A 27,045-nucleotide genomic window follows, 5' to 3' on the forward strand; every position below is an offset into this window, starting at 1 on the left:
TACTTATTCATTCAGTAAAGGTTTGAGAGCAACTACTCTATGCCAAGCATTGTGCTGGGTGTTTAGGGCACAGGACAAATCAGGCACATCCTCTGACCTTGAAGACCTCAGGGTCTAGTAAGAGAGAGAATGTCAAGTTAGACCCAATGGAATAAGCACTACAATATGGGGATTTCAGCCAAGTGATGCTATAACACAGCAGAAGGAGAGATGCATTAACACAACAGAATGAGTTGGTGGTGATAGGAGGGAAAGGAGGTGGAGAAGCTTCATAAATAAGGCTGACATTTGAGCTGAATTTGAAGGATGCATAGAATTTTTCCAGATGGAGAAGTAGGCAAAGGGTATTCGAGGCAGAAGTAACAGCATAAGCAAAGGCATGGAGGCATGAAAGTACTTAACACAGTTTCTGGAATGACAAGATGCCTGGTAAATGGTTCTTCCTGAGCCTGCCCACCTGAGAGTAGTTGCCAGATGCACTGGTGAGGCAGGGAGCTTCAGCTCCTCAAAGCTCAACAGCAATGGTACGACAGAAATGCCCATGATGGCAGCCGAGCTTGGGACCCATTAGTAGACTGATCAAATTTTCCAACTTTCTGGGCATCTGGCTTCCTGAAGGATAAAAATGGCCACCCTCAATTTTAATTTTTGCACATCTCCTAAAAATCCATAGACCACTTAGAAGAGAAAAAACCCACCCCTGGTCTACAAGAGCTGTAGCTTCACAAGGAGGAAGAGAAGACCACATACTTCAACCTACATTTGAATCAAGAAGCATTGAGCTAGAGTCAAATCCTGACCAGTGCAGGGAGAGCCGTGGGGACTATGTAGAAGAACAGAGTGTGAAGCAGGGGTCTAGCAGTAACAGAACCCAGAACCCATCAACAAGGTTCATCCAGAAAGGAGAGAGACCTTCCTTTGGTTGAGAAGTACTGAGATCAGTTTTAAAATGTGATGGGTGAGCAAAAGAGGGAGAGTTGGAAGGAAACAGGACCAGAGTGACAGTCAGTCATGGGAACACACTGGTTTTTTTTTTTCATCATAATTTTTTTTCCTAGGACTATCTCAGTTTTCATACTGAAAGTCCCACATCCTTGGAAACACCCTCATTCCCAAGCCAACTGGGAAGATTAGTCACCCTACTTTTCTGTAGAAGAAAGAAGTTAAAAAAAAAACTAAATTTCAAAGGAGATGCCATATATTAAAAAAATTTTTTTTGCCCTTCATTGTAGAACAGAGAATCTTTGAATTGAGAAATAGAAAAAGTCCCCCAAACACCTCTTCCTCTACCCTTTAATTCAAGAACTATACCAAAATGAAAGACCTGCCTCTCCATGTTGAAAGGGTATACCATGTATTTGGGGAAAATTGACCAAGAGAGCATAAACCCAAAACATCCTGATAAAATTATTAGACTAAATATAAGGAAAAAGTATTCTCTGGACCTCTAGTCAAGAAAAGAAAAGAAAACAAACAGACAAAACTCAAAGTTTTCTCCAAAAGTTAGAAAGTTGGGTTGTCTTGTCAAGAGCAAGAACGTATCTACAAGACATATGAAGTGAAAAAGTGAGTCAAGGATTATTTTTAAGTTTGTTTATTCATTTTGAGAGAGAGAGGGAAAGAGAGAATCCCAAGTAGGGCTCCCCACTGTTGGCACGGAGCCAGCACAGTGCTCGATCTCACAAACTGTGAGATCATGACTTGAGCTGAAATCAAGAGCCAGACGATTGACTCACGGAACCACCCAGGTGCCCCTGAGGATTTTGAGCACAGCTAAACTACTTCAAGTAGCAAGGCAAGAGAAAAAATAGTTTGAATATGCAAGAGCTTGGGGACAACTGTACCCTTGAACTCTTTTTAAGGAATCTAGGAAATCTCCAACTTTACTCAATCAACTTTGGCAAATAAATGATTGCTGGAAAACATCGACTATATTGAACTGTAGAACTAACATGAACAAGGCAGGCTGCAGTAAGGGGAGAGGAATAGCATGCACATGTCAAATACCTTGACATAATAAGAAGAACACAACTTTTCGGCACTTGGGTGGCTCAGTCGGTTAAACGTCTGCCTTCAGCTCAGGTCATGATCTCATGGTTTGTGGGTTCAAGCCCCGCATCGGGTTCTGTGCTGATGGCTTGGAGCCTGGAGCCTGCTTTGGATTCTGTGTTTCCTTCTCTCTCTGCTCCTCCCTTGCTTGCCTCTCTCTCTCTCTCAAAAATAAATAAACATTAAAAAAAAGAATAATGCAACTTTTAAAGTGGGAGAAGGTGGAGGTAAGAGGGACAATGGGTATGTTCATTGTCTGCCTTAAAGGTAATAGATGAGAATCAAAGAACATCACTTCAAGCTGACAAACCAAATAGCAGAAGGTTAAGCCTACTTAAAAGTGGAAAGGTCAAATAAGAAATATAACTCTATAGACTGAAAGTCGGTGGAGGGGAGGGGAGGGAAGAGGAAGAGACTGCAGCCTAACACATACTGCTCAGAGTAGAGAGCCAACAGACATCGTCTAAAGGAAAAAGGGTGACCAAAGGCATTATGTAAAGATAATAATGTAAAGTTAATCACAGGAGCAAACATAGGAATCTTCTTAAAGACTAAAAGAAATACAAAAATAAAATATAAAACAGCAGAGACCAAACATGAGAGTTTTATGATATTTATCTTGTAACAAAATAAACAAAATAACTAGAACTATGACGACATATTAATTATATCAACAAACATAAACGAGCTTCACCTGGATATTAAATTTTTCCAGTTTCTTGTTTCCCTTTAAAGGTATTGGAACGGGTACTGCTGAGCCCTTGAACTTAAATGAGGTCCCGGGAATTCTTAAACTTGTTGATTGAGGGGTTGTTAGAATGCTGGGGAGGAAAGGGCATTCTTATGAAGACAGGAAGTGATCTGGATCTGCCCATTGTGACTGTTAGAGCCACAAATTTGTTTTTAACTTAGCTCGTGAAATAAGACACACCGGCTAAAGTGAGACCAGGGTCTATGTTGCATGGGCCCCCTACGTATCAGAAGGCCTCCTGCCAGCATGCTCCAACCACAGACAGGTCCCCAAGACTCCACTTCACCACCCATGTGCACTTGAGTTTAAATACCTTTGGCCCCCCGCGTTCCTTGTCTGCTAAATTGTTTCCTTCCGGCACCACCCAACCCTGTGCTTTGGATCCTTTAACCAAAAGGATTGGATTAATCTCTACTCTTCCGAGCACAAATACCAAAAACTCAGTCGAAACAGACTTAAGCAAAAGAGAAAACTTATTGGCTCACGTAACTGAAAGGCCTAAGGATGACTCTGACTTTAGCCATGACCATTTTCTTTTGTGATGTTTTCATTCTTAAGAAGGCTCTTCCACAGTGTAGGTGAGGATGACCACGGGCGGCTCCAAATTTAGCACAGGAACAGAGCCCCTCCGTCAGATGTCCTTGGCTTACTTGGAGTCACATGCCCATGAAAACCCATTGTCAAGACTTCGCTTACCCAGGCTAGGTCATGCGTCCAACCCAACCTTGCAATGGGATAGGTGAAGTCAGCCTCACTTGAGCCAATGACCTGAGAGTGAAGGAATGGTGATTCGCAAAAGGAAACCCAGACTGAACCGAGCAGATGGCCGCTACAGGGCTGGACTGACATTATATGGTCAAAACAACTTTGCACCATCGAATCTAAGTCTTAGTTCTGGCTCTGTTGCTTAATGTCCTATGACCCTTGGCAAGTCTCTTAATTTTTCTGAAGCTGAGTGTTTCCTCCTCTGTAAGTTTATCTTATAGCTATTATAATCGGGTCTGTTGTTCACCCTCGAACACCAAGTGGAAGTTCTGCAGTCCCGGCATAAACTTCTGCCCAAGAAATGACACTAGCTTAGCTGAGTGGTGTCAATGGAGCAAACACACTTCCCAGCCTCGCTCTCTCTATGGTTTACACTCAGTCTACATTGGGATCACTCCTCCAACCCATCTGGAGTCCTTTTCGTTTTTTACGTGGCAGGCTGAGGGTGTGCATTCGCCACAGTTCAGCAAGGTGACAGCATATTTAGCAACATAATGGAACACCTCTCGACAGGCCCACACTGACGGGAAATCCTGTGTTGCCAATAATAAGAGTTAATTAAAAGTTTATCACGTTCAGTCAAGCTGATATCCCTTTGGAGAGAATCACCAAAGGTGTTAATTACTTAAACTTTGAAGAGCCAGGCTTTAATCATGTGTGCGACACTAATAACTCAAAAGGCAAAAGTTAACGTTCTGGCTTCCCAAATAAGCTTTGGCAAAGTAGCCATGTTTATGGGTGGGATCTCATGTGAATAAGGCCTTCGCAGACCACAGCACCCACCTACCCCATGGCCGAGGGGAACAGCTCTCCGTCGCTGTCCAAGGTGGGGTTCGGCCTCTGAATGGAACGGCTTGCATAAAGACCACCAGAGATGTGGGCATATGCTTTCCACTTTTTCTTCATTTAACATTTGAGGCCTTTCAGATGCAGGAGTTCTTGAACTGGATAATGGGACTGCTATGGGCTGAATTGCGTCCTGCTTCAAATTCCCACGTTGAAGTTCTAATCCTCAGTACCTCAGAACGTAACCTGATTTGAGGAGAGAGTTTTTACAGAGGTAGTCAAGTTAAAGTCAGGTCGTCAGGGCGGGCCCTATTCTCATGTAACTGGATCCTTATACAAAGTTGAAATCGAGAGACAGACACACATACAGAGAGAGAGCCATGTGCACACGGAGATGGTCGTCTGCAAGCCACAGAGAGAGGCCTGGACCAGACCATTCCCTCACAACATGCAAAATGAACTAAACCTACCAACACCTTGATCTCAGATTTCTAGGTTCCAGAACCGTGAGACAATAAATATCTGTTGTTTAAGCCACCTGACGTTTTGTTACAACAGCTCTAGCAAACTAATACAGGGACATATTCACTAATGTGAAAATAAAAATGGAGACATTTTTATTCACTGATATTTCTCTGGAAGAAAACATCTAATTGTACTTACCTGGACCACCTAGGTTGGAGGATGAGGACCCCCACCCCCTAGGATATTTAAACCACAAAAGCCCTTTCCTTAACTTCTCTGAATAAAAAATGTTGAGCAATCTGTGTTGATCCCATATGGAGATAGGAGAACACATTGGCAGAGAGGGTGGGCAGATGTTATGTTAGACCTGTCCCCAAATCCATTACCCATGCATCTTCGCTGAGATCTATAGAGATTCTCAAAGCGTTTTGCCTACATGGGTTTCCTCTGGACACGAATGCTGGCACTGAGTTTTGTGTCTAAGTTGTCATAGGACCTGAGGCAGAGAAATCGTCGGTATATGAGCCCTCTTAAGCTGGGAGAAATCTAATGAAAGAGTCTAGTGTTCTTAGAGCCATCGGACGGTGGCTCATGACAATAAGATCTATAGATACAAAGATGTCTGGTCAGCCTGAGTTTTACTGAGAACAGTAGTGATACACACACACACACACACACACACACACACACACACAGATGGAATATAAAACATGCACAAGTGTAATAGACATCAAATGATTTCCACAGCCTACACACTGGCCTTCCAACCAGCACAGGCCACAGCAGTACTCCATCATTTGGCTGCACCAACGGACTCGATCTCAGAACTTTGTGCCCGGTTTGAAGCGCAGAGGAGGGAAAAATGATGAAGTCTGTGTGGATTAGTTTGGATCAGTTTGATTTAAAGAAAAAAGATGCATGATCATGGTTAGAGCCTGATAATGTCACTTATCTGTGGGCTGCTCCCTTGCCAAACACTGAGGATATGGAGAGAGACTGACAAGGGCAGAAAAATATAACACAGCGTAATAAAATTTTTTGAAGTGGCTCACATTAGAAGAATGTGAATAGACCCTCTAGAACCATCATTTTTTTTTAAGTTTATTTTTTTACTTGGAGAGAGAGAGAGAGAATGATTCAGGGAGGGACAGAGAGAGAGGGGGACAGAGGATCTGAAGCAGGCCCAGTGCTGAGAACCTAATGTGGGGCTCGACTGAGCTGTGAGATCATGACCTGAGCCGAAGTCCAACGTTGAACCGTCAGAGCCACCCAGGTGCCCCCGGAACCACCATCTTTTTAAAATCACAATCTAGCAGTTGTATTTGTGTGGGGTCCTCCCTGCTCCCGACACTCTTATCCTCCCACGAAATGCCCATTGCCAGAATGTCCCATTCCATCAACTCCTGAAGCACCATAGCTACTCCCAGGCTCCCCCCTAAGACACAGAACAAGGAGTTTCAGTAACGTCAATGTCCCCACCCCATCCCATTAAGAACAACAAGGGTGTGCAAAGAGGTCAACAACTGGAGAAAAGGCCAAAAGTTATGTTTCTGTCTTCCTTTTGCTGTCGATCGGGAACTCGCTCAGATAAATTAAAGCCTGCAACTGGAGGCTGAGTCCCCTCGCTGGAGTCTGTCAGCGTGACAGCTTCCGTTGCTTGTCAGTCACCCGCCACGAGAAGAAGGCTGGGTTTTGCGGGATGAAAGAAACTGCCTTTCCTGGGAAACAAGACTGGGCACGATACGAAAGTTCCTACAAGACGATCTTCTGAAATGGAGATGAAGTCAAGAAAAGGGAATCTAAATATACTCCAAACGAACAGAAAAAGAAGACAAAAACTGCGAAGCGAGTCTTCGTTTTTAAAGCTGAGATCCGTTAGCACACGCCCCTCACAGTTCTTTCAGTAAAGGGCTGTTGAGTCATGGCCACTGCTAGGTCCCTTCGCGAACAGTATCCCAAGCACATGCCACAGCTCTGCAGGAGCAATTTGCTCCTCGTTTTGCAGACAAGGCGACTGAGGTGAAGAGACTTGCCCAGAGTCACACAGCTAGAGAGAGACAGAGGGCAAGGAATCCCATCTCTGACTCTGGTGCCAGATCTTGGCTTCCTTTCATGATGTTTCTATCAGCCAGGTGTTGGATTAGCTTTCTAAGGCTGCCGTAGTTACAGAGCACAAGGCACTCAGTGACTTAAAACAACAGAAATGAATTCTTTCCCAGTTCTGGAAGCCAGAAGCCTCAGAACTTGTGAGGTGTCACAGGTCGTGCTCCCTCTTCAACTCTGAGTGGAACCCTTCCTTGCCTCTTCCCAGCTTCTGGTGCTGGCTGGCAATCTTCGGCATGCCTTGGCTGGCAGTGTCAGTTTAATCTCTGCTCTGCCATCAAATGGCAATGTCTCCCTGTGACCCCAACATCCCCTTCTTACAAGGACATCAGCCATATTAGACATCAACCTACTCCAGTATGACTTCATCTAAAGTAATGAACCTTATCTACAGTGAACCTATTTCCAAAAAAAGTCACATTCTGAAGTCCTGGGAGTTAAGATTTCAACATATCTTTTGGTGAACACAGTGCAACCCCTAACATTTCTTTCCCTCTTTCTTTCTTTCTTTCTTTCTTTCTTTCTTTCTTTCTTCCCTCCCTCCTTCTTTTCTTTCTTTCTTTCTTTCTTTCTTTCTTTCTTTCTTTCTTTCTTTTCCTTCCTTCCTTCCTTCCTTCCTTCCTTTCCTTCTTTCTTTCTTCTTTCTTTCTTTCTCCAAAGGACAGAAATTCAACCCAAACAGAATTAAGCAAAAATGAAATTGGTTTACTCATGTGACCAATGAGTCTAGAGTTGAAATCTGATCAGAACACATGGATCTAAATGTTCAAGTGGTACATATCCTCACAATGAGGACTCTGTCTTCCCCTCCGTCCCTCCCTCCCTTTCTTTCTCGTGTGTTTCTGTGCTCTCTTTCTTCTAGAGAGGTTATCCTGGTATGGCAGCCCCAAGCAATCCCATACTTACGTTCTACTATTGAATTACTTAATTAAAAAAATTTTTTTGGAGTTTATTTATTTTTAGAGAGAGCGAGCAAGCAAGCAGGGGAGGGACAGAGAGAGAAGGAGAGAGAATTTCAAGCAGGCTCAGCACTGTCGGTGCAGAGCCCGATGTGGGGCTCAACCTCACAGACAATGAGATCATGACCTGAGCTGAAATCAAGAGTTGGCTGCTAAACCGACGGAGACAACCAGGTGCCCCTATTACTAAGCTATTTGAAAATGCTTCTCTTTCCAAGTATATTCAGCAGGATCCCAGAATGAAGCCTGACTTGCAGGCTTGGGGCATGTGCCCATCTGGAAGAAATCACTGGTACAGCTCAGGGAGGGATGGGGTGGGTGCCCAAGGAAAATTATTATTAGTCATAAAGAATAACTTCATTGGCACCTTCAGAGTGTGATTTGTCTTATGAGTCTATGCACAACATTTCTGAGAACTGAGGGGAGCCAGATTTCTTGGAATTGTTCGTCAGAATGAAGCTTCAGAGGACTTTGTGTGTGATCAATCTCCCAGACACCAAGTCTGGGTCCGTTTACCAAGATCCAGGCAAAGATTTCTTATTAGTCACCTGTTTCCTTATTTCTATGGCAACTGTGAGATGGGAGGCTTGTTTCTATGTGGACCGTGCTGTTTTTATCTGGCTCCATTTTGGAGCTTTTCAGCTAACGTTGAATTTGGGCTGCAACTAAATTCATAGGGTGAGTAGGATTCAGGACTAGCACAATCACAGTAGGAGGGAAAAATACCAGTTCACTTCAGTTTCAGTCTCTCAGGGTCTCCCAAGCTAGAGGGAAGAAGAGCATTTCTCCACCCTCCACTCCTCAATTTTCTGAGACTCACAGATAGCTGAAAACTGCAGAAAGTAACACATTTGGAAAACAGCTCTAACCTTAGAAGTATCTCTCAGGAACTCTTGAGAGATAGCTGAGGAAATGGTTTTGGAGTCAGATGTAACAAAATTAGTGTCTTTTTATAAGCATTTATGTGCCAAGCACTGTGCTAAGGAATTCTGTATTAGTCAGCCAGTACTGTGTAACAAATTACTCCAGAGCATGATGACTTAAAACAACACAATTTATTATCTCAGTTTCTGTGGATCAGGAATCTGGACATGGTTTAGCAGGGGCCTCTCCTTCTGGCCTCTCACAGGCTGCAGTCAAGTTGTCCTCTAGGGCTGTAGCCATCTCAAGGCTCAACTAGGGATGGATCTGCCATCAAGCTCACTCACATAGTTGCTGACGGGGTTCAGTCCCTCATGGGTTGTTGGACTGTGGGACTCAGTTCTTCACTGGATGCTGCCTGGAGGTCACTCTTAGTTCCTTGACATGTGGATCTGCCATGATACTTGCTCCATCAAGTGAAGCATGAGGGAAGAGCCAGGAAGGAGAAAAGAAGAAGAAGAAGAAGAAGAAGAAGAAGAAGAAGAAGGAGGAGGAGGAAGAGGAGGAGGAGGAGAAGAAGAAGGGGAAGAAGGAGAAGGAGGAGGAGAAGGAGGAGAAGAAGGAGGAGGAGGAGGAGGAGGAGAAGAAGAAGGGGAAGGAGAAGAAGAAGAAAGAGGAGGAAGAGTAGGAGGGGGAGAAGGAGAAGGAGAAGGAGAAGAAGGAGGAGGAGGAGAAGAAGGGGAAGAAGGAGAAGGAGGAGGAGGAGGAGAAGAAGGGGAAGAAGGAGAAGAAGAAAGAGGAGGAAGAGTAGGAGGGGGAGAAGGAGAAGGAGAAGAAGGAGGAGGAGGAGAAGAAGGGGAAAAAGGAGAAGGAGGAGGAGGAGAAGAAGAAGGGGAAGAAGGAGAAGAAGAAGAAAGAGGAGGAAGAGTAGGAGGGGGAGAAGGAGGAGGAGGAGGAGAAGAAGGGGAAGAAGGAGAAGGAAGAGGAGGAGAAGAAGAAGGGGAAGAAGGAGAAGGAAGAGAAGGAGGAGGAGGAGGAGGAGGAGAAGCAGTGGAAGAAAAAGGAGGAGGGGGAGGAGGGAGGGTAAGCAAGCAAGTGTGAGCTGGTAGTCACCGTCTTGTGTAATCTTATTTTAGAAGTGACATTTCATCATTTTTGCTATGTTCTATTCATTAGCAGCAAGTCACTGGATCCATCCCACACTCAATAGGAGGGGATTACACCAGAGTGTGACTATCAGGAGGTGGGAACCACAGGAGTCATGTCAGAAATGCCTCCCACACCTCCCATATATTATAGAGTGTCACTCTCCATAACATCCTCTAGTCCCCATGTTCCCACCACCCGTATCCATCTCACTTCCCAGGCAAATCCAGGTATAGAAATGAACCTTTCTCTGCACCATGAAAATGAATCCCCTTCATACCAAAACATTAGTAGGAAGTGAAAAGGGACTTTTGTTGCCTCGCTGTGAAAGGCCATCCCCAGGGCACTCATGGCCTCTTTCCCCACCCTTTCTTCTCTCCTCCAGCTGGGAAGTTGGGGAGGTGGTCTTGGCTCAGACCCGTCTCCTCGCCTTCCTTCACATCTGTGTGACTTCAGAAAGAGTATTTTGGTCTGCTTGCTTGGCTATCTTAGCAGAGCTCTGCCTGAAGGTTGGGCAAGTACATTCAATTCAGGGGAGCTTTCACCAACACTTTGTCGTGCCTAAGCCAAGTCCTCCAGCACAGCTTTTTCAGTAGTAATGTGGCATTTGATCTCCATCTCTCTGACTCCTGATTCTCGCTCAGGAAGTGCAGGAGGCAGAAGGGTTTACCTACCAAGGGCCACCTGATCTGACCCAGGTTTTCAAAGAACCTTTTTCTCTGCCCTGATGGGACTAGACTGTAGGGGCAAGGGTAGAATCAGGAAGGCCTGAGAGGAGGCTTTTGCAATCTTCCAGGTGAGAGAGGATGGTAGCTGGTCTGGGCTGGTGAGACGTGAGAAGCTTTCACCAGTGGAGCCAACAGGAGTAGTTGGCAGATTGGAGGCAGGTTGTGAGAAAGAGGAGAGCCAAGTCTCTGTGGGACTTGTCCTCAGCTCAGACTGGGCTGGCTGTGTGTGGTGCTGGTTTGTGGGTGGTGGGGGGAGAGCAGAAGTTCGGATGTGGACTAGTCAAGCTCGAGATGACTGTTAGACAGCGTGGCAGGCAGAATCACGGCCCCTGAAGGGGTCCACACCCTAATCTCCAGAACCTGTGCATATGTGACTTGCATGGCAAAGTGGATTAAAGGTTGCAGTTGGAAATAAATTTACTATTCAGCAGACTTTCAAATTGGAAGATTATCCTGGAGACTTGGATGATCCTTATGTCATCGTAAGGTTCCTTAAAAGGAAAAGAAGGAGGTGGAGTGAGTTCCATGTGAGGGCTCACCTGGCCACTGCTGCTTCAGAGATGGAAGAAGGGACCACACGCCGAGCCAAACAGGAAGCACCTAGAAACTGGAAAAGGTAAGCACGAGGATTCTCCTCTAGAGCCTTCAGAGGAACATAAGCCTGCCAACACTTTGATTTTAGCCCAGTGAGACACATTTTGGACTTCTGACCACCACAACAATAAGAATAAATCTGTGCTGTTTTAAGCCATGAAGTTTGTGGTAATTTGTTATAGCAGCAATTGTAAATTAATACCGACATCCAAGTAGTTGCCTAGAGTTGTTGGATAAATAAATAAGTAATATAAACTAACAATGGGTGAGAAACTGGGGGAGAAACAGGCAGAGAGAGAGAGAGAGAGGGCTGGAGATGGGCCCTGGCACTTACAGGCCCTCCTTCAAGAACTAACCCGTTATTCTTCCCCTATTATGTGAGTAATAAATCCTTTTTCTGCTTAATCTAGTTTGAATCAGTTTTTCTTTTTTTTTTTAATTTTTTTTAATCCTTATTTATTTTTGACAGAGAGAGAGACAGAGCATGAGCAGGGGAGGGGCAGAGAGAGAGAGAGAGATGGAGACACAGAATCCGAAGCAGGCTCCAGGCTCCGAGCTGTCAGCACAGAGCCCGATGCGGGGCTCGAACCCACAGACCGAGAGATCATGACCTGAGCCGAAGTCGGACACTCAACCGACTGAGCCACCCAGGCGCCCCATGAATCAGTTTTTCTTAACTAGCCACTAAATTAGTCCTGACTGCCACATAGGTTTGTGCTGAGGTTTGAATGGGACGCCATCCATAAGGTGCTTGGCTGATACTCAGAGCTATCCAAACACTCTGGGTTATCAGAAGTCTGGTCTCAAATGTTAAGAACTACACCTTCTTCTCTGATTTAAGTTCCATCTCTTCCTTCTATTTTCCTTTTCACTGGTCAGACTGAAGGCCTGGGGACTCAAGAGTGGGGAGAGGCTATAGTCTGGTCTTTGGTTCCTTCTCTCCCTGACCTTGTAAGACAATGAGCTGTAGCCAGCTCTCTGAGACACCCCCATCTGCTCCCTCTTCTAGGGTCAAGAAAGAGGAGGAGAAGGAAGAGTACAAAAGTTTCTGCTCACTGGCTGTTTTTGGTCCCCTTGATCTTTTGATCATCACTGCTCCTCTGGTCAACACTGCTGGGGTTTTGATAGCCTCTGTGTGGAAGATGCTGGAACGCTTCTCACATGGGCACATTTTGGGGTCCTGGAGGAGGGGAGGGATGAAGCTCCTGAACTCTGAACTCAGATGATGGCTCAAAATTCCAAAGATCTCTTCTTCCTTGCCTTCTTATCTTCTGCTTTGTGCAGCCTGGAAGGTGTGAGATAGGCTTGGGATGGCTTTGTGGTACTGATTGTGTCCTTCTTAGCAATACCTCAAGGGCAGTTTAACCTTGGACATCTGAGGACCCCAGTCAGTTGGCCATATGTCACTGACTTCCCGGACCTCAAGCTCTGAGACCGAAACCTTCCCACTTCATGTCTGTGCCAAGAGGCATGAAACGGATGCCAGTGTGCATTGTTGAATGAACAAACGAGGGTCTTTAGTGGTCTGGCAATGGAGAGAAATCAAGGGAAAACGGGTTTGGATAGATCCAAGGAAATGGGACTCATAAGTAACCATCATCTGCCCGGGATGCTGACAAAGGATGGAAAAGTAAGTTCTAACAACCCACAACAGAAAGCAGGATGGGAGAGAAACAACAGCTCATTCTTATAGCCCCACCAGATCCGCAGATATTTCAGAAAACATTACATGGCATGGATTATTTCCCTTAATTCTTGCAACCTCCCTCTGGGGGCAGATACTACTCTCCCATTGTGCCGCGTGAAAATGGGCTCCAGAAGCAAAGTGCCTGTGCAAGGTCACAGATGGAGGCTCAGGTGTTCAAATTCACAGCTGCCCCTAGACCTTCGATGGCTCCAGGATGCTGCGATCAGCAAGAATCAACGAAGTGCCTTTACTTACAAAGGAGACTCGTCCTGGCAGCTCTCCTCAGCCCTTCTAGGAAGCCAGACGGGGCCAGGGCAGCTGTGTCAGAACATATCTGTGCTTCAAGGTTTGAAGATCTGGGAGTCCTCTGACCTCAAACCTTCAGAGCCTCTGAAAGGACGTAAAGAGACAGTTACCAGCTTCCCCAGCAGAGAGAAGATATTTCTTGGGAGCTCTTTTTCCTGTTTCCTTTTTCATCTTACATCCTAGCCAGCTGTCTCCTAGCCCCCACCACTACCACTCGGTTTTTTCTCAGAAGATGGTCTTAAGAATGGCAGCGTGGTTATTGAAGCAAAGTGATAGGTCCAGGGGAGTCACTGTTAGTCTCTCTGCTTTGGCGTATGTTTGAAGATTTGCACGGGCTGAGGTGCCATAGCAAGGTGGATTTGTGACCTGTGACAGAGGACAGCATGGGTGTCTCACTCTCATGCAGTGGGAGAGATAGTATTTCTGATGCCTGTTTAGGTCTGGAATCAGAAACTATAGCCTGCCTATTGTTTTGCAAAGTTTTATTAGAACGCGGCCAACTCTTTTATTCTATGTTCCTATGGGTTAAAAACGGGCTTCAGAGGCAATTGAGTAGTTGTGACAGAGACCAAATGGCCCATAAATCCTAAGATATTTACTATCTACTCCTTTATTATTTTTTTTCTAATTTCTTTCCTAATGTTTATTTATTTTTGAGAGAGACAGAGTGCGAGTGAGGGAGGGGCAGAGAGAGGGAGACACAGAATTGGAAGCAGGCTCCAGGCTCTGAGCTGTCAGCACGGAGCCGGACACGGGGCTCAAACCCACGAACCACGAGATCATGACCTATGCCAAAGTCGGCCACTCGACCCGCTGAGCCACCCAGGTGCCCCAGTACTATCTGCTCCTTTAGAAGAATGTTTGCCAATTCCTGGTTTAGATCAGTGTTGATGGTGATGATGATGAAGAAGTAGGTGGAGGAGAAAGAGAAGGAGGAGAAGTAGGAGGAGAAGGCGAAGAAGAAGAAGAAGAAGAAGAAGAAGAAGAAGAAGAAAGAAGAAAGAAGAAGGAGAAGAAGAAGAACAAGAAGAAGAAGAAGAAGAAGAAGAAGAAGAAGAAGAAGAAGAAAGAAGGAGGAGAAGAAGAAGGAGAAGAAGAAGAAAGAAGAAGGAGAAGAAGGAGGAGAAGAAGAAGAAGAAGAAGAAGAAGAAGAAGAAGAAGAAGAAAGAAGAAGAAGAAGAAAGAAGAAGGAGAAGAAGGAGGAGAAGAAGAAGAAGAAGGAGAAGAAGAAGAAGAAGGAGGAGAAGAAGAAGAAGGAGGAGAAGAAGAAGAAGAAGGAGAAGAAGAAGAAGAAAGAAGAAGGAGAAGAAGGAGGAGAAGGAGGAGGAGAAGAAGAAGAAGAAGAAAGAAGAAGGAGAAGAAGGAGGAGAAGGAGGAGAAGGAGAAGAAGAAGAAGAAGAAGAAGAAGAAGAAGAAGAAGAAGAAGGAAGAAGAAAAAGAAGAAGAAGAAGAAGAAGAAGAAGAAGAAGAAGAAGAAGAAGAAAGACGAAGAAGAAGAAGAAGAAGAAGAAGAAGAAGAAGAAGAAGAAGAAGAAGGAAGAAGAAGAAGAAGAAGAAGAAGAAGAAGAAGAAGAAGAAGAAGAAGAAGAAGGAAGAAGAAGAAGAAGAAGGAGAAGGAGGAGGAGAAAAAGAAGGAGGAGGAGGAGGAGAAGGGGGAAGAGGAGGAGGATAAAGGGAAGATGATGAATATGATGGTGATGATGAGGTAACGGACTTTCTTCAAGGCAGACCAAACAATATGTGAGAGCTCTCTTGGACCAGATGTAGTCCCAGCAGCAGAGAAAGCCAGCTGGGAGTAACCTAACATTCTGCTGACCAGGAAGAGGCAGCTAGCACTGAATGGAGAGATGGTCCAGAAACGAAGGCCTAAAGAGATGGGCAGTCAGCCGAAAGAGAGACATCACCATTATGGGAGTCACAGCCAGGGGAGTTCTAGCACGGGAGTCTCCTGAGAACCACAGAGGCACTCTCATAGAAAAAGTAGGCTTGAACCCCTGCCTCAGCCGGAGGATGCAAAGCCATTCATCCTGTAGAAACAATCGCTTCCTCTTTCCCCTCCCTGCTTCCACCCCTGCTGGGATATGAAAAGAGCGGCTGGTGAGCGGCATGGGTGGGCAGCCATCGTTAGTTCCAGAACTGAGCTCGCAGCTGGGGACTTATGTGGCTTAAGTCTGTCTCTGATAGCCCAGAGAGGCACAGGGACTGCCCCGCTAATGCAGGAGACAAAAATAAAGCTGCTTTTGGACCACCTCCCAAGCGTCATTCTTGGTCAGGGTAGCAGTTACAACAGTAGCAGCCAATCAGTAACAATGATGTCTTACCGACACCCACACACTCTTCCCCACCTTCTGGACCCCTGGCCCCTTTGATGACAAAGTCCACGACCTGCAAGACGACTGTCCTCTGACCCCACCTGTCTCAGTCTTCCCGTGGCCCACCTGGCCTGTGTGCTGAGCTCCAGTCCTGCAAATGCTGAGCACTCGTTTGTCTCCCAGGACCAGGTCCTTTCTCTGGCGAATGCTTCCCTCTCCTTCCCCGGTGGCCTCCCCTTGAAGTCTCCCTGAGCACCCAGTAAAAGGTCACCACCTCCCTGTCTCGCTGATGCTCCTCCACGGCTCTTATCACCATCCAATAATGTCATCGTTGTGCAATGCTTGCCACCGGTCTGCCATTGGTGCCTGCCATTGGTCTGCCTCTGCCCTCCCACTGAGCTCCCAGCACTTGGCTCAGGGCCCGGCCCGTAGCTATGCTCTCTGCACGCAACCTCCTCTTTTCACAGTACAGGTGCACATTTTTTAAAGATGCAGGCCAAATAAAACCTGTGTCCAAACTGGATTCATTGCATAGCTGCCTGTCTTGGATGTTCCAGGAAGCTTTCTGAAATCCTAAAGAGGGGGCAAGGGCCCATGGTGTCCAGAGCTCAAGAGGTCAGAGGGAAAGGTCCAGGTGAGAAGACAAGGCGGCAGGTGGAAAGCAATGGAGTTGCTGGAGGAAGGGGGCAGGCTCTAGGTCCGGGGCTCTTTCTGGAACGGCCCCTGTCTCAACACCCTCCGGCCAATGACACTGTCTCTGCTGTCACCAAGGGCAACGGCCTGCCGGCCTCTGCTCCAACTCCGGCTCCGAAAGAATTCTGCCTGCGAATACAGAATATTACACACTGGCTTTGTGATGCATGACAAGCGACCAAAATAGCATCCGTGCCCCCTCCCTTCCTCCCTGGAAAGCCCTAAGGTTCCGCTTCATTATTTTGGTGACACTGTCCACAGTCTGCCCTTTCTACTCCCTTCCTCCATCCTGCACCCCCGGCTAACTCTCAGTGGGAAAGCTGTGAACTCAATTCTTAATTAAGTTCCCTTGCCGCCAAAAATAACTAGACACACACACGCGCACACACGCACACACACAAAGAGGCTACCTGGTCTTTTTCCCTGTGCATCTGACGAAGCTGGATTGGAAGACAGAATCGGGGCAGAGGGTCCCAGGACCACACGTCATTCTGTCCACTTTCCACCATCCCTCATTTCAATGTCGCCGCATTTCAAGGCCAGCCAACGATAGAGCTTGCGACAGTGACGGGCTACTCGGGTTCCTACCGATCTCTGCTGCTTTCCTGCTTGGTGTCCCTGGGCAAGTCACTTCGTCTCTCTGAGCCCCAGCTTCCTCGTCCACAGTGAGGAGGGTTCTACCCACACAGCATGGCACTCAGTAGACATCAAATTAAATGGGAAAGGCCCAGGGAGGTGGTCCTATTGACTCCCACTTTACAAAGGAGGAAACCGACTTGGAGTAACGCAGTGACTCATCCCCAGCCCCACGGCGTCTTGGGGGCTCCAGCCTGGATTGTAGGTCCCCAGTCTGGTTCACATCTGGTCATGTCACCCAGCTGTTTAAGCTTCTTCGGCCTTTCTCACTGTTGGCGGCCAGAGACCAAAACCACTGCCGATCCTACCAGGCCCTGTGTGGCCTGATTCTTCCTCCCTTAACCCTCTTCACTGAAGCCCCGTCTCAGATCTCTCCTCTTTATCACTTCCTCTGCCCAGGCTCCGCTGCCTTTCTTTTCCTTGCACGCGCTACGTCCCCTCCTGCCTCAGGCAGGACCTTTGCACGCCCTGTTCTTCTGCCTGGATGCCGTTCCCACACAGCCACCTGCCTTCCTCCGCTCTTTACCCAACCCCGCCTCACCCCTCAGCTCTCAGTTCAAACTTCCCTTTCCCGGGAGAAGCTGGCCCTACAGGTCCCCGGACAGGGTCTCAAGTCTCCATTTCTTGACGTTGGGAACGAAACATCCTTTGTGGGCTAATTAAGATGGCTGTCCCTCACGTCAGCCTGGGAGCTGCTCAAGCACAGAGGTCACACGAATCTCGTCCACCGTTTGATCTCCGGGCCTAGAATTATGGCGGGCCCTCAGTGGAGGCTCCGTATGTAGTTGCCAATGTGCAGAGATGAACGATGCACTAGAGAGATGAACGTACCCTCACACCCTCTGGAAGGAATTAGCATGGCCTTGAAGACCCCCATCCCTTGGCTGGGGGGCTCTGACACCAAAGGGTTCAGCTACCGCTTGGGGAGATGAACCCGTGTGCACCCAACACCCTGCAGATGAGCCCTCCTGGCAAGTCAAAGGAAATACTCATTAACAAGTGACAGGCACTCTGGAAAAATACCCCTCGTATTCTTGCAATGCTTCTACGTGGAGCCCAAGGCGGTTTCCATTCAGCTCACCCACCCTGGGATGCTTCTCCGGCTCCCCTGCCCCCCTGCCCACCTCCCTCCCAGCACCCCCCCCCTCCACCCCCCACCCCCCACTGCATAAGGTCCTGGGCTCTGGAAGGTGCTCTGAAGGCAGGACAGGGGATGAAGACCTCCTTTTGTCTTTCCGCTGACGCTGACGAGCCAGCCAGGGTGGATTCTGCTTGGCTAGGGAGGCAGCTTCCGCAGGGCGGGTCCTGCAAAGCAGATGCAGGCAGAATGCTTCTTCCCCTTGGTGGCCGTGCCCTGTCGCAACCCGCCAGGCTCATCCCCCACGCCTTCCACGCCTCGTCTCCCGTCCACTCCACGACCCAAGTCCCCGCATGCTGGGCCCGCTTGTAGCCAGAGTCTGGGGGAGGGCAAGGGTAACTTGGGGCAAGCTTCTGGAACTTTCTGAGCCTCCTTGTCCTGATGTCTGCTTGGAGGACAGGAATAGTGCCTTCCTCACGGGCGGGGCTGCCGTGGGGCTGAGCACAGAGAGCGTTGCTGTAACCAATAACCACAGACTGGGTGACTTCAAACCGCAGAAGTGTATCCTTTCACTGCTCAGGAGGCCAAAGGCTCTGAGGCTGTTGGTTCCTTCTGAAGGCTGTGAGATAACATCCCATGCTTCTCTGTTGGCCTCTGGTAGCTGCCAGGACGCACGGCTGACAATCTTTGATGCGTCATCGAATTTAGCCAGGATGATTTCATCTCGAGGTCTGAAGAAACATGAGATGACCTTATTTCCAAATAAGGCCACACTCTGAGGCCCCAAGTGGACATGAGTTTTTGGAGGACACTCTTGAACTCACAAGATGACACCAGCGAAGTTATTACCACCAACGAATCCATCAGTACCAACAATGACAGATGTTCAACCAACACCGAGTGAGTTAAAAGCAGGCCTGCTTGGGGCGCCTGGGTGGCTCAGTCGGTTAAGCGTCCGACTTCAGCTCAGGTCACGATCTCACGGTCCGTGAGTTTGAACCCCACGTCGGGCTCTGGGCTGATGGCTCGGAGCCTGGAGCCTGCTTCCGATTCTGTGTCTCCCTCTCTCTCTGCCCCTCCCCCGTTCATGCTCTGTCTCTCTCTGTCTCAAAAAAAATAAATAAATATTAAAAAAAAAAAAAGCAGGCCTGCTACTGGGACAGGCCTATGCACTAGGTTATACTGGCCTGGCTGACCCCCTCATACCCCTTGCTGACATCAGAGCCCCTGGCAGAGCCTGGGATCCGGGACAGGTGAGGATCAGATAGAACGTAAGACATAGGGTAGTGGAGGGGAGGGGAGCAGAGACTCGTATAAGAAAATGTTTCAATGTATTTTTTTTAATTGATTTACTTTTGAGAGAGAAAGAGAGTGAGTAGGGGAGTGGCAGAGAGAGAGGGGGACAGAAAGAATCCCAAGCAGGCTCTGTGCTGTCAGCCCAGAGCCCGACGCGGGGCTAGAACTCACGAATCGTGAGATCATGACCTGGGGCGAAATCACGAGTCGGGTGCTTTAAACGACTGAGCCACCCAGGTGCCCTCAATTTATTTTCAAGTAAGAGGGGAGAAGAATGAATGTTATCCAGCTGGAATTGTACTTATCTTTTCACCAGTATGGTCAGAAAATGTCAGTTTCAAAATGATTTTTTTTTTATGTTGATTTATTTTTGAGACAAAGAGAGACAGAGCATGAACGGGGGAGGGTCAGAGAGAGAGGGAGACACAGAATCGGAAGCAGGCTCCAGGTGCCCCCAGGAAATGGCCAGCAAGGTCAGGGCGCTGCCCCAGGCTGCACCGACCCAGGACAGAGCAAAGCCTCCAGACTGGCTTGTCCTGACTCTTATGCTCATTGTACTCAAACTTGTTTCACCGGCTAGGTACATGTCTCTATACCTCAAAAGGACGTGTGGGCCACTTTTTTGTAAATCCACTCCCTGATGTACAGGCAGGCGGTGGCCTTGCCCAGCCCTCAAGAACCAGGCCAGCAGTATTCATGTTTGCTTGGGACAAGCCCAAGGGAGGCTGGAGGGTCCGCTTCATTGGAAAGCTGGATCTTCCTGTGAGGCCCGTGGGTCTGTCCCCACACATAGTCTAGGTCTTATTCTGTCCCCAGCCTGGGGACATACAAATCAATGTGATGTAACCCTTGCCCTCCAGGACTGCCACCCAGTCACGGGGGGAAGCACTGAGGGCTTCCCCAGGGGATGACTGTTCAGGTGAGTCCCGAGTGATGGACAGGTGAAGACAGTATGTGTGTGTATGGAACAGGGTGGGTGGGAACTTGTGTGGAAGGCAGGTAGGCACAGAACATTCCAGAAGGGGACAGCAGCTACAAACTCTGGGCAAGAAGAGTAGGCCAGTGTGTGGGGGAAAGAGGAGGAGGAGGCCAGAGAGGTGGGTGGGGACCAGATCATGCCAGGTTTCGGGGGGCTTTTCCAAGAGCTTGGATTATATTCTGGGTAAAATGGAAGCTGCTGGGGAATTTTAAACAGTGGGAGCAGCATGCTCTGGCCAGAGTTTTTCCATGATCACTCTCACTGCCGTGGAGATCAGATTAGAGGAGGTGGGAGGTGTGAAGGGGGTGTAGGGGAGGTGTTTGGGGGCTCTCGTCATCAGCGGGGGGGGGGTGGCAGGTATTGTGGGCTCAGCCCACAGTGCTGGCAAAGAAGATGCCAAGAAGCAGAAGGATTTGGGACATTTGGTAGAGGAGAAGGAGTAAGCAACTCTTCTGGGGGAGGGACTGAGCTCACAGAATGAATCAGGGGAGGGGACCTCCACAAAGAAAGTGATGCTGAGTAGGGTTTTGGAGATCGAAAAGAAGTGTGCTTAGCCAACGAAGTCTAAGGGGTTTTTCCTAACAGTGACTGCGGCACGGACATCACAGAAGGGTGACCATCAGTGGCTGGACAGCACTGGAACACAGAGACTCAAGGGGGGGCACAGCTGGAAGAGAGGGTGCTGGAAAGTGAGGGCTGTGAAGAGCCTCGAATGCCCTGCCCACGGTTTGGTCTCAGTCCCACAGAAAACGGGGAGCTGCTGAAGCCACACGTTTAGTTCACACACTGAATTTCAATGAAAAGACTGGGAACCATTTTCCAGGCAGAAGGCATGAATGAATTACTCCAACACACTGTAAAATCCATTTTTAAAAAATCAAGAGCTGATAAGGATGCCTGGGGAGTGTTCCCAGTTTCTCCTCGCTCCTCCCTTCCCCGTCCCCTCTGCAAGTGTCCATGGCAGGGGAACCAAAGTTGGGGGAAACCTCCCGGGAGGAGTAGCGGTAGTGAGATCATGCTGCCCTTTACCTCAACCAACCCGAAGGGGCTGCCTGACCATTGTGAGTGCAGGCAGGAAGATTTGCCATCAGAACCCGGATGAGTTTGTAAATTTCTAACAGAGACATTTTTTTTGTCTTGCCATGTATAGAAAATAATAATTAGCTCATCAAAACCATTGTTTTACATATAGTGTTCCCGAGATGGAGCTGGATTTGCAGAAGTATAAGAAAAACGAGTCGACTTGAAGAAGTACATGCAAATGATAGGAGATACTGGCTGTAGTGTAAGTTAAATTTGGGGAAACCCTGAGTTCACCACATTTCTTTGGGGTTTGGGGGATCAGGGGCTGGAAGCCGGATCTCAGTCTGGCAGTCAGAGGTTTGTGAATGCTGCTTTTGAAAGCAGCAGGATGGGGGACACCTGCTTTGACTCTTGATTTTGGCTCAGGTCACGATCCCAGGGTTCGTGAGGTCCAGCCCTGCGTCGGGCTCTGCAATGACCATGCAGTTCATTCTCCCTCTCTCTCTCTGTCCCTCCCCCACGCACGCTCTCTCTCTCAAAAGAAATAAAAAACGTTAAAAATTAAAAAAAAAAAAAAAAGAAAGGAGTAGGATATAAGAGACTCTTAGATACAGAGAATCCTGAGGGCTGATGGAGGGAGGTGGGTGGGGGATGGGTAGACGGGGGATGGGCCTTACGGAGGGCGCTTGTTGGGCTGAGCCCTGGGTGTTACATGTAAAGGACGAATCACTAAACTCTACTCCTGAAATGAATACTACCCTGTATGCTAACTCATAATTCTTTAACAAAGGAAGTGTATTAGCGAAGGAGTAAGTGATGGTATAATAAAAACATTTATTTTTCTCAAAAAACGAAAAAGAAAAGAGAAGAGAAGAAAAGAAAAGAAAAGAAAAGAAAAGAAAAGAAAAAAGAAAAGAGAAGAAAAGAAAAGAAAAGAAAGGAGCAGGATGGGGCATTGGCGTGGCAAGGTGGTGATTGGAATTCAGTGTACATGGCCTTGCTCTTTTAGGACCCTCCTGAGTCTGCCCCCCCCCCCCCCGGCACCAGGCTCTGGGTGACAGGCTCACAACACCTCACACGCCCCGAGGTGGGACCACGGGCACAGCCAACTGCAGGGCTCTCTTCTCTGAGTTCAGGCTCACAGTGGTTGGCACGGAGGCCCTTCCTACAGGAAGGACCAGCCAGGGCGTAGAAGGTTGGAAAAACGTCTTCCTTGCTCACAGTAGAACAAGGGTAATAAAAATAACAAAGAACATTTAGTAACAAGCTCATCCGTACTCTGTGCCCTTCTTTACAACCTATTCTCCCCCCAACCCAGCGAGGTAAGCATTCTTACCCCTTTTTCACAAATGAGGAAACTGAGGCTCAGAGTTGCCCATCCTCAGGCAAGTTCCCAGGTGCGTCGGCTGGGGCAGAGCCGGGATTCCAGCCCAAACATATCGACACCAAAGCCCGGAGTTTGAATGACAAGCTGGAGGCCAGGCTGGGTTGCAGATGTATTTGGTTTGGCCGGCTCAGTGTTTATTTCTTTTCTAATTGGTTGGCAATATCTAAGGATTGAGAGATTTCACATGAAAATCCATCATCCCGACTTCTCTAAGCAGAGATGGGCGACTGGCCATAGGGACCCACCTTCTAACCTGGCAGCGTGCGGTGGGGGGAGCACCCCTACTGTCAGTGCCTTTGCTCGGTCCTTTCCCACAGACCCCACCAGTCCACACTGCCTCTCTCACAGCTGCCCACCTCACCCACTTCTACAACTAGATGGGGCAGGCATCTGAGTTTGGGATGTCCGCTCTGCCTAGTCCGCGGTGGCACAGAGAAGGTCCAGGCCTCCTCAGAAGGGCATGCTTTTTTTCTGCTTCGCCTTGACTTTCACTTTATGCCTGTGCATAATGCTTCCCCGTGTCCACAGCCTCAACAGGGAAACAGAGGCCCAGAGAGGGGAAGGCGTGCGTTAGTTTCCTATTACCGCTGTAACAACTTTCCTCGAATTTACTGCCTTGAATCAAAACACGTTTATTGTCTCCGGGATCTGGAGGTCAAGGTCACAACTACAAAGCCGGTCTCACTGGCTTTGATCAAGGCTTCAGAAGGGCCGTGGACCTTCCTGAGGCTCCAGGAGAGTGTCTTAGTCTCTCTCGAGCTGCAATAACAAAATGCCACAGATTGATTCTCTTCTGTATAAAGAACGGAAACATTGGGGTCCGAGATCTGGGTGACAGCACGGTCAGGTGGGGCCCTCTTCCGGGTTGCAGACTTCTCCTTGTGTCCTCAGTGGTGGGAGGGGCTAGGGAGCTCTCTGGGGTCTCTTATGAAGGCTCTAATCCCACTCACAAAGACCCCTGTGACGACACTGGCCGCCTCCGGCCCCGTCCCGGATCATTTCCCCATCTCAAGATCCTCAACTCGATTACATCTGCAAAGTCCCCTTCCCCGTGGGAAGTGACATTCATAGATCCACGGGATGAGGACGCAGACATCTTTGAGACTGTCATTCCTGCCCCCAGGTACTATGTGAGTGTCAGGAAGGGCAGAGTGCCCAACTCGGGGCTGCCTTTTGCGCAGGGCTCTTTCTTGACACGATGCAGCTTCCTTTAAAAGAAAATGTTTATGTCCCCGTGTTGCATAAAGGATGGGCAGAAAGGGGTAGGAGTAAGGATTTAGGTAAAAGCTGAGTGAGGAAACCCCCAAATCACAGGGAGTCTGAGCGTGTGGGTGTTCAATGCTGGGGCACAAATGTGAGATTAGTAGGGACAGAAATGGAAACAGGGTGACTCTTTGGTCCTTGACCGGCTCCTGGGTTCATCTGCTCCATCCATCACTCTGGGGGACTCCTGGGCATCTCCTGGGCCTGATCGGTCTCACCCCTCTCATCCACTCTTCACGGGTCTTTCCAGAAATGGAAATCTGAGTACTTCTCTCCAATCCCGCCATGGCTCCCAGGGTGAAATCCAAGTTCAGCATCCAGTATTCAGAGGACCCACAACTTGGCCTTCCGCGTATGTCCTGCCTTCTGACCTAGAGACAGTGCTAGATTAGGGGCCAGGAACTCAGTGCCTTTGTTGCCCCGACTACATCAGGCGCGTTCACATTTTGTGTGTTATTCCTCAGCTGCTTAAGCAAACTGCTGTGAGTGGTTGACCCCGTTTTACAAATGGCAAGTGTCCAGAGAGGTAGAGTGGTTCCCCCAACATCACACGGCTAGTAAGATGCAGACTTGAGGTTTGAACTTATGGGGCTTTATGTCCACTGCCTGGCGTGTGCTGTGGGCCCGACAAATGAATGCGGAGGGCATGAAGACTGCCACGGGCTCTTGTGGGCATCTTCCAGCTCTGACACCAGCATCCTCCTGGCAGGAAGCATCGTAAATCGAAAGCCAGAGAAGTCACCAGCAGCAGCCCCGGACAGTCACCTTGGAGGAATAAAGCCTGCCAAGATTGGGCTCCACGCAGGGTGAGCCTGGGGATGCAGTGCACAGCCCTGGAAACCGTGCTGCTGACTGAGAGACCTGGGTGGCAATCCTCTCCCCGCCACTGCCGCTGTGAGGCCAAAGCAAGCTGGCCGCCCTCTCTGCGCTGACCCCTTCCTCTCCCTTTCCGGCTTCCTCTCATTCACAAATGGGAACAAGCCCGACAGGAGGGGCAATGCAGACTCAAGCCCACAGGACAATGTAAACGTGGGTGGCGCAGCAGGCCTGCACCCTAGTCAGTGCAGTCATTCCCTTAACAACCCAAGTTCGCCACTAACCTCCTGATGTCCCCCCCGGGCACAGCTAGCAAGGTCACAGTGGCTGGTCCCCCATGGCTGACTTTAATGCCTGTAGCAAGTATTGTTATTTTCATGACCTCATCAGCAGGAGGAGGGGGCCCATGACCAAGGCAGCCTCCGCCGGGCCGTCTGCTCCGCGTGCTCAAACCCCAGCTGCGTCCTCGGCTCACTGCACACCCACGGGAGCGGCAACACGGGCACTCCAAAGCCTCCTTCCGTCCCCTTTGTCTTCACGTGGCTCGCACCCCCCGGACGCCTTTTACTAAGTCGCTGATTTCAGTCCATTCTATTTCTGCTATTAACACGTGCAATTGACAGACATGTCACTTCACATCTATCAACTTTATAACCAAATACACTTTGAAAGACCGCTTCATTCTGGTGTATCTATCACAAAGGTTCCTTCTCTTCTAGATGAGCCCGCACTCCCGGCCTGGGGATGACGGGGAAGATGGGGACGATGTCACATGCTCCCTCGGCCTGTTCTGACTTTTGAGTCATTTCATTCAACCCACTTGCTTGTGTGCCCGGCAAAGTGCTCTGTGTGAGGAATACCACGGTGAAGAAGACTCACGCGGTTCCTACACGCGGAGCTGAGCTGACGGGGGAGACAGGCAGTCACGGTCACACGAGAGACTAACTTGAGTGTCCAGTGTTGGGCCCTCTGAAGAAACAGCATGGGGAGGCATAAGACCCAGGGGGAAAACACTTGAGGTGGGAGGCCAAGGCCAGGAGAAGAGGGCAGGCAGGCTCCAGGAGTAGGGCACAGCTTTGTCAGATGGAGACAGAGCTCGCACAGGCCCCTGCTCTCTGCCTCAGTTTCCTCATCTGTGGAATGGGCAAGGCGGCCTTTCCACTCTGCAAGGCTGTTTGAAGGGGAAATGAGGAAAGGCACAGGAAAGATATTTTCCAGCAGCAGGTGAACGTCACTTTTGTGTCTGCGTGTGTGTGCGTGTGTGTGTGTGTGTGTGCATATGGAAGGCAGGGGGCATGGCCACTGGAGCCGCCTGCCTGAGTTGAGATGTCAGGTATGTTGATTGGCAACTCTCTTCCCTAGGCCAGGCACCCCGCCCCGCCCCCAGGAGAAAGGCCAGCTGCAGGAGGGTGGGCACACCTGAGGGGCGCCTCCAGGCACCGGGGCAGCCCTGGGAACCCAAGGAAGGACTGACCAACAGCCACCAAGGTGGGCCTGGGGCACAGGGATGACTCAGATGTGGTTGCGGTCCAAACAGGTCTCTGTCCCCAAACAGACCTTTCCAGGCCCGTGTGGTCAGCACAGGGACAGATAACAGGCTCTGGCTGCCCTCTTGGCCCAGGAGGTGGGCAGCTTGGGGATTTCTAGGAAGGACGGCTTCTGGGGTCCCGACGGACAGAACGGGGAAAGGGGTGGGGGATCTAGATTTGCCCCGCGCTCACTGCACACCGGAGATGCTTTCACGGCCCAGAGCAGGCTGATGGAGGGAGGGCTGGGCCGTGGCTACGAAGCATCATCGATCTGCCTGCGTGTGCACAAGATGAAGGAAGTGTCCATGAAAGCCGAGAGACTGGAAAGATCTTTGAGCCGGGCCCTGGGAGATGACAGGAAATGCAATCCGTTGGGCAGCCAGAAAGGTGACGCAGAGGGGAGGCTTTGCAGCGTGCAGGGTGCAGGGGCCTGTCCGAGGTAGCTGGTCGCCCGCGCGCCAGGAGGATCGGGGGCGGGGGGGGGGGGGGCTCCCGCGTCTGCGGGGTGCGGGAAGGGGGCCTCACCCCGGACAAAGGCGGTCCCCGGGCGGCTGCCAGCGCGCGCTGCCCCCTGGTGGCGAGTCGCTCCTCTGCAGCCAGCAAGCGAGCCGTCCCTTTGTTTTCCTGCTGCAGCTCCTGCCAGGGTTTGCTGGGAATTCTGGAAGGTCGGTCCCCCCGCCCCCCCCCCCACCCCCACCTCCCCGCTCCCCTGGGCAAGCGCCACCGCCGAGCACGATGCCAGGGCGGTGCAGGGGAGCCAGGACCGAATCCCCGCGCTGCCGCGCGCTGGCTACAGGCTGGCTCAGCCCGCTTAAAGCCTCAGTTTCCCCCCC

The 27,045-nt window shown here is 49.3% G+C and overlaps 1 long non-coding RNA gene across 1 annotated transcript; it reads right to left on the bottom strand.

Annotated features, from left to right (window-relative positions):
- Positions 1–11,687: 11,687 nt before the first annotated feature.
- Positions 11,688–26,581, bottom strand: LOC109267534 (uncharacterized). Its single transcript, XR_002080165.2, has 3 exons — positions 25,630–26,581; positions 15,787–16,334; positions 11,688–13,284 (listed from the first exon to the last, which is right to left on the bottom strand). It is a non-coding gene; the product is annotated as an uncharacterized LOC109267534 (long non-coding RNA).
- Positions 26,582–27,045: the final 464 nt, after the last annotated feature.

Source organism: Panthera pardus, unplaced genomic scaffold, assembly GCF_024362965.1.
Source record: "Panthera pardus isolate Hobbes unplaced genomic scaffold, ASM2436296v1 HiC_scaffold_2, whole genome shotgun sequence".
In the NCBI taxonomy this organism is placed as follows: Eukaryota; Metazoa; Chordata; class Mammalia; order Carnivora; family Felidae; genus Panthera; species Panthera pardus.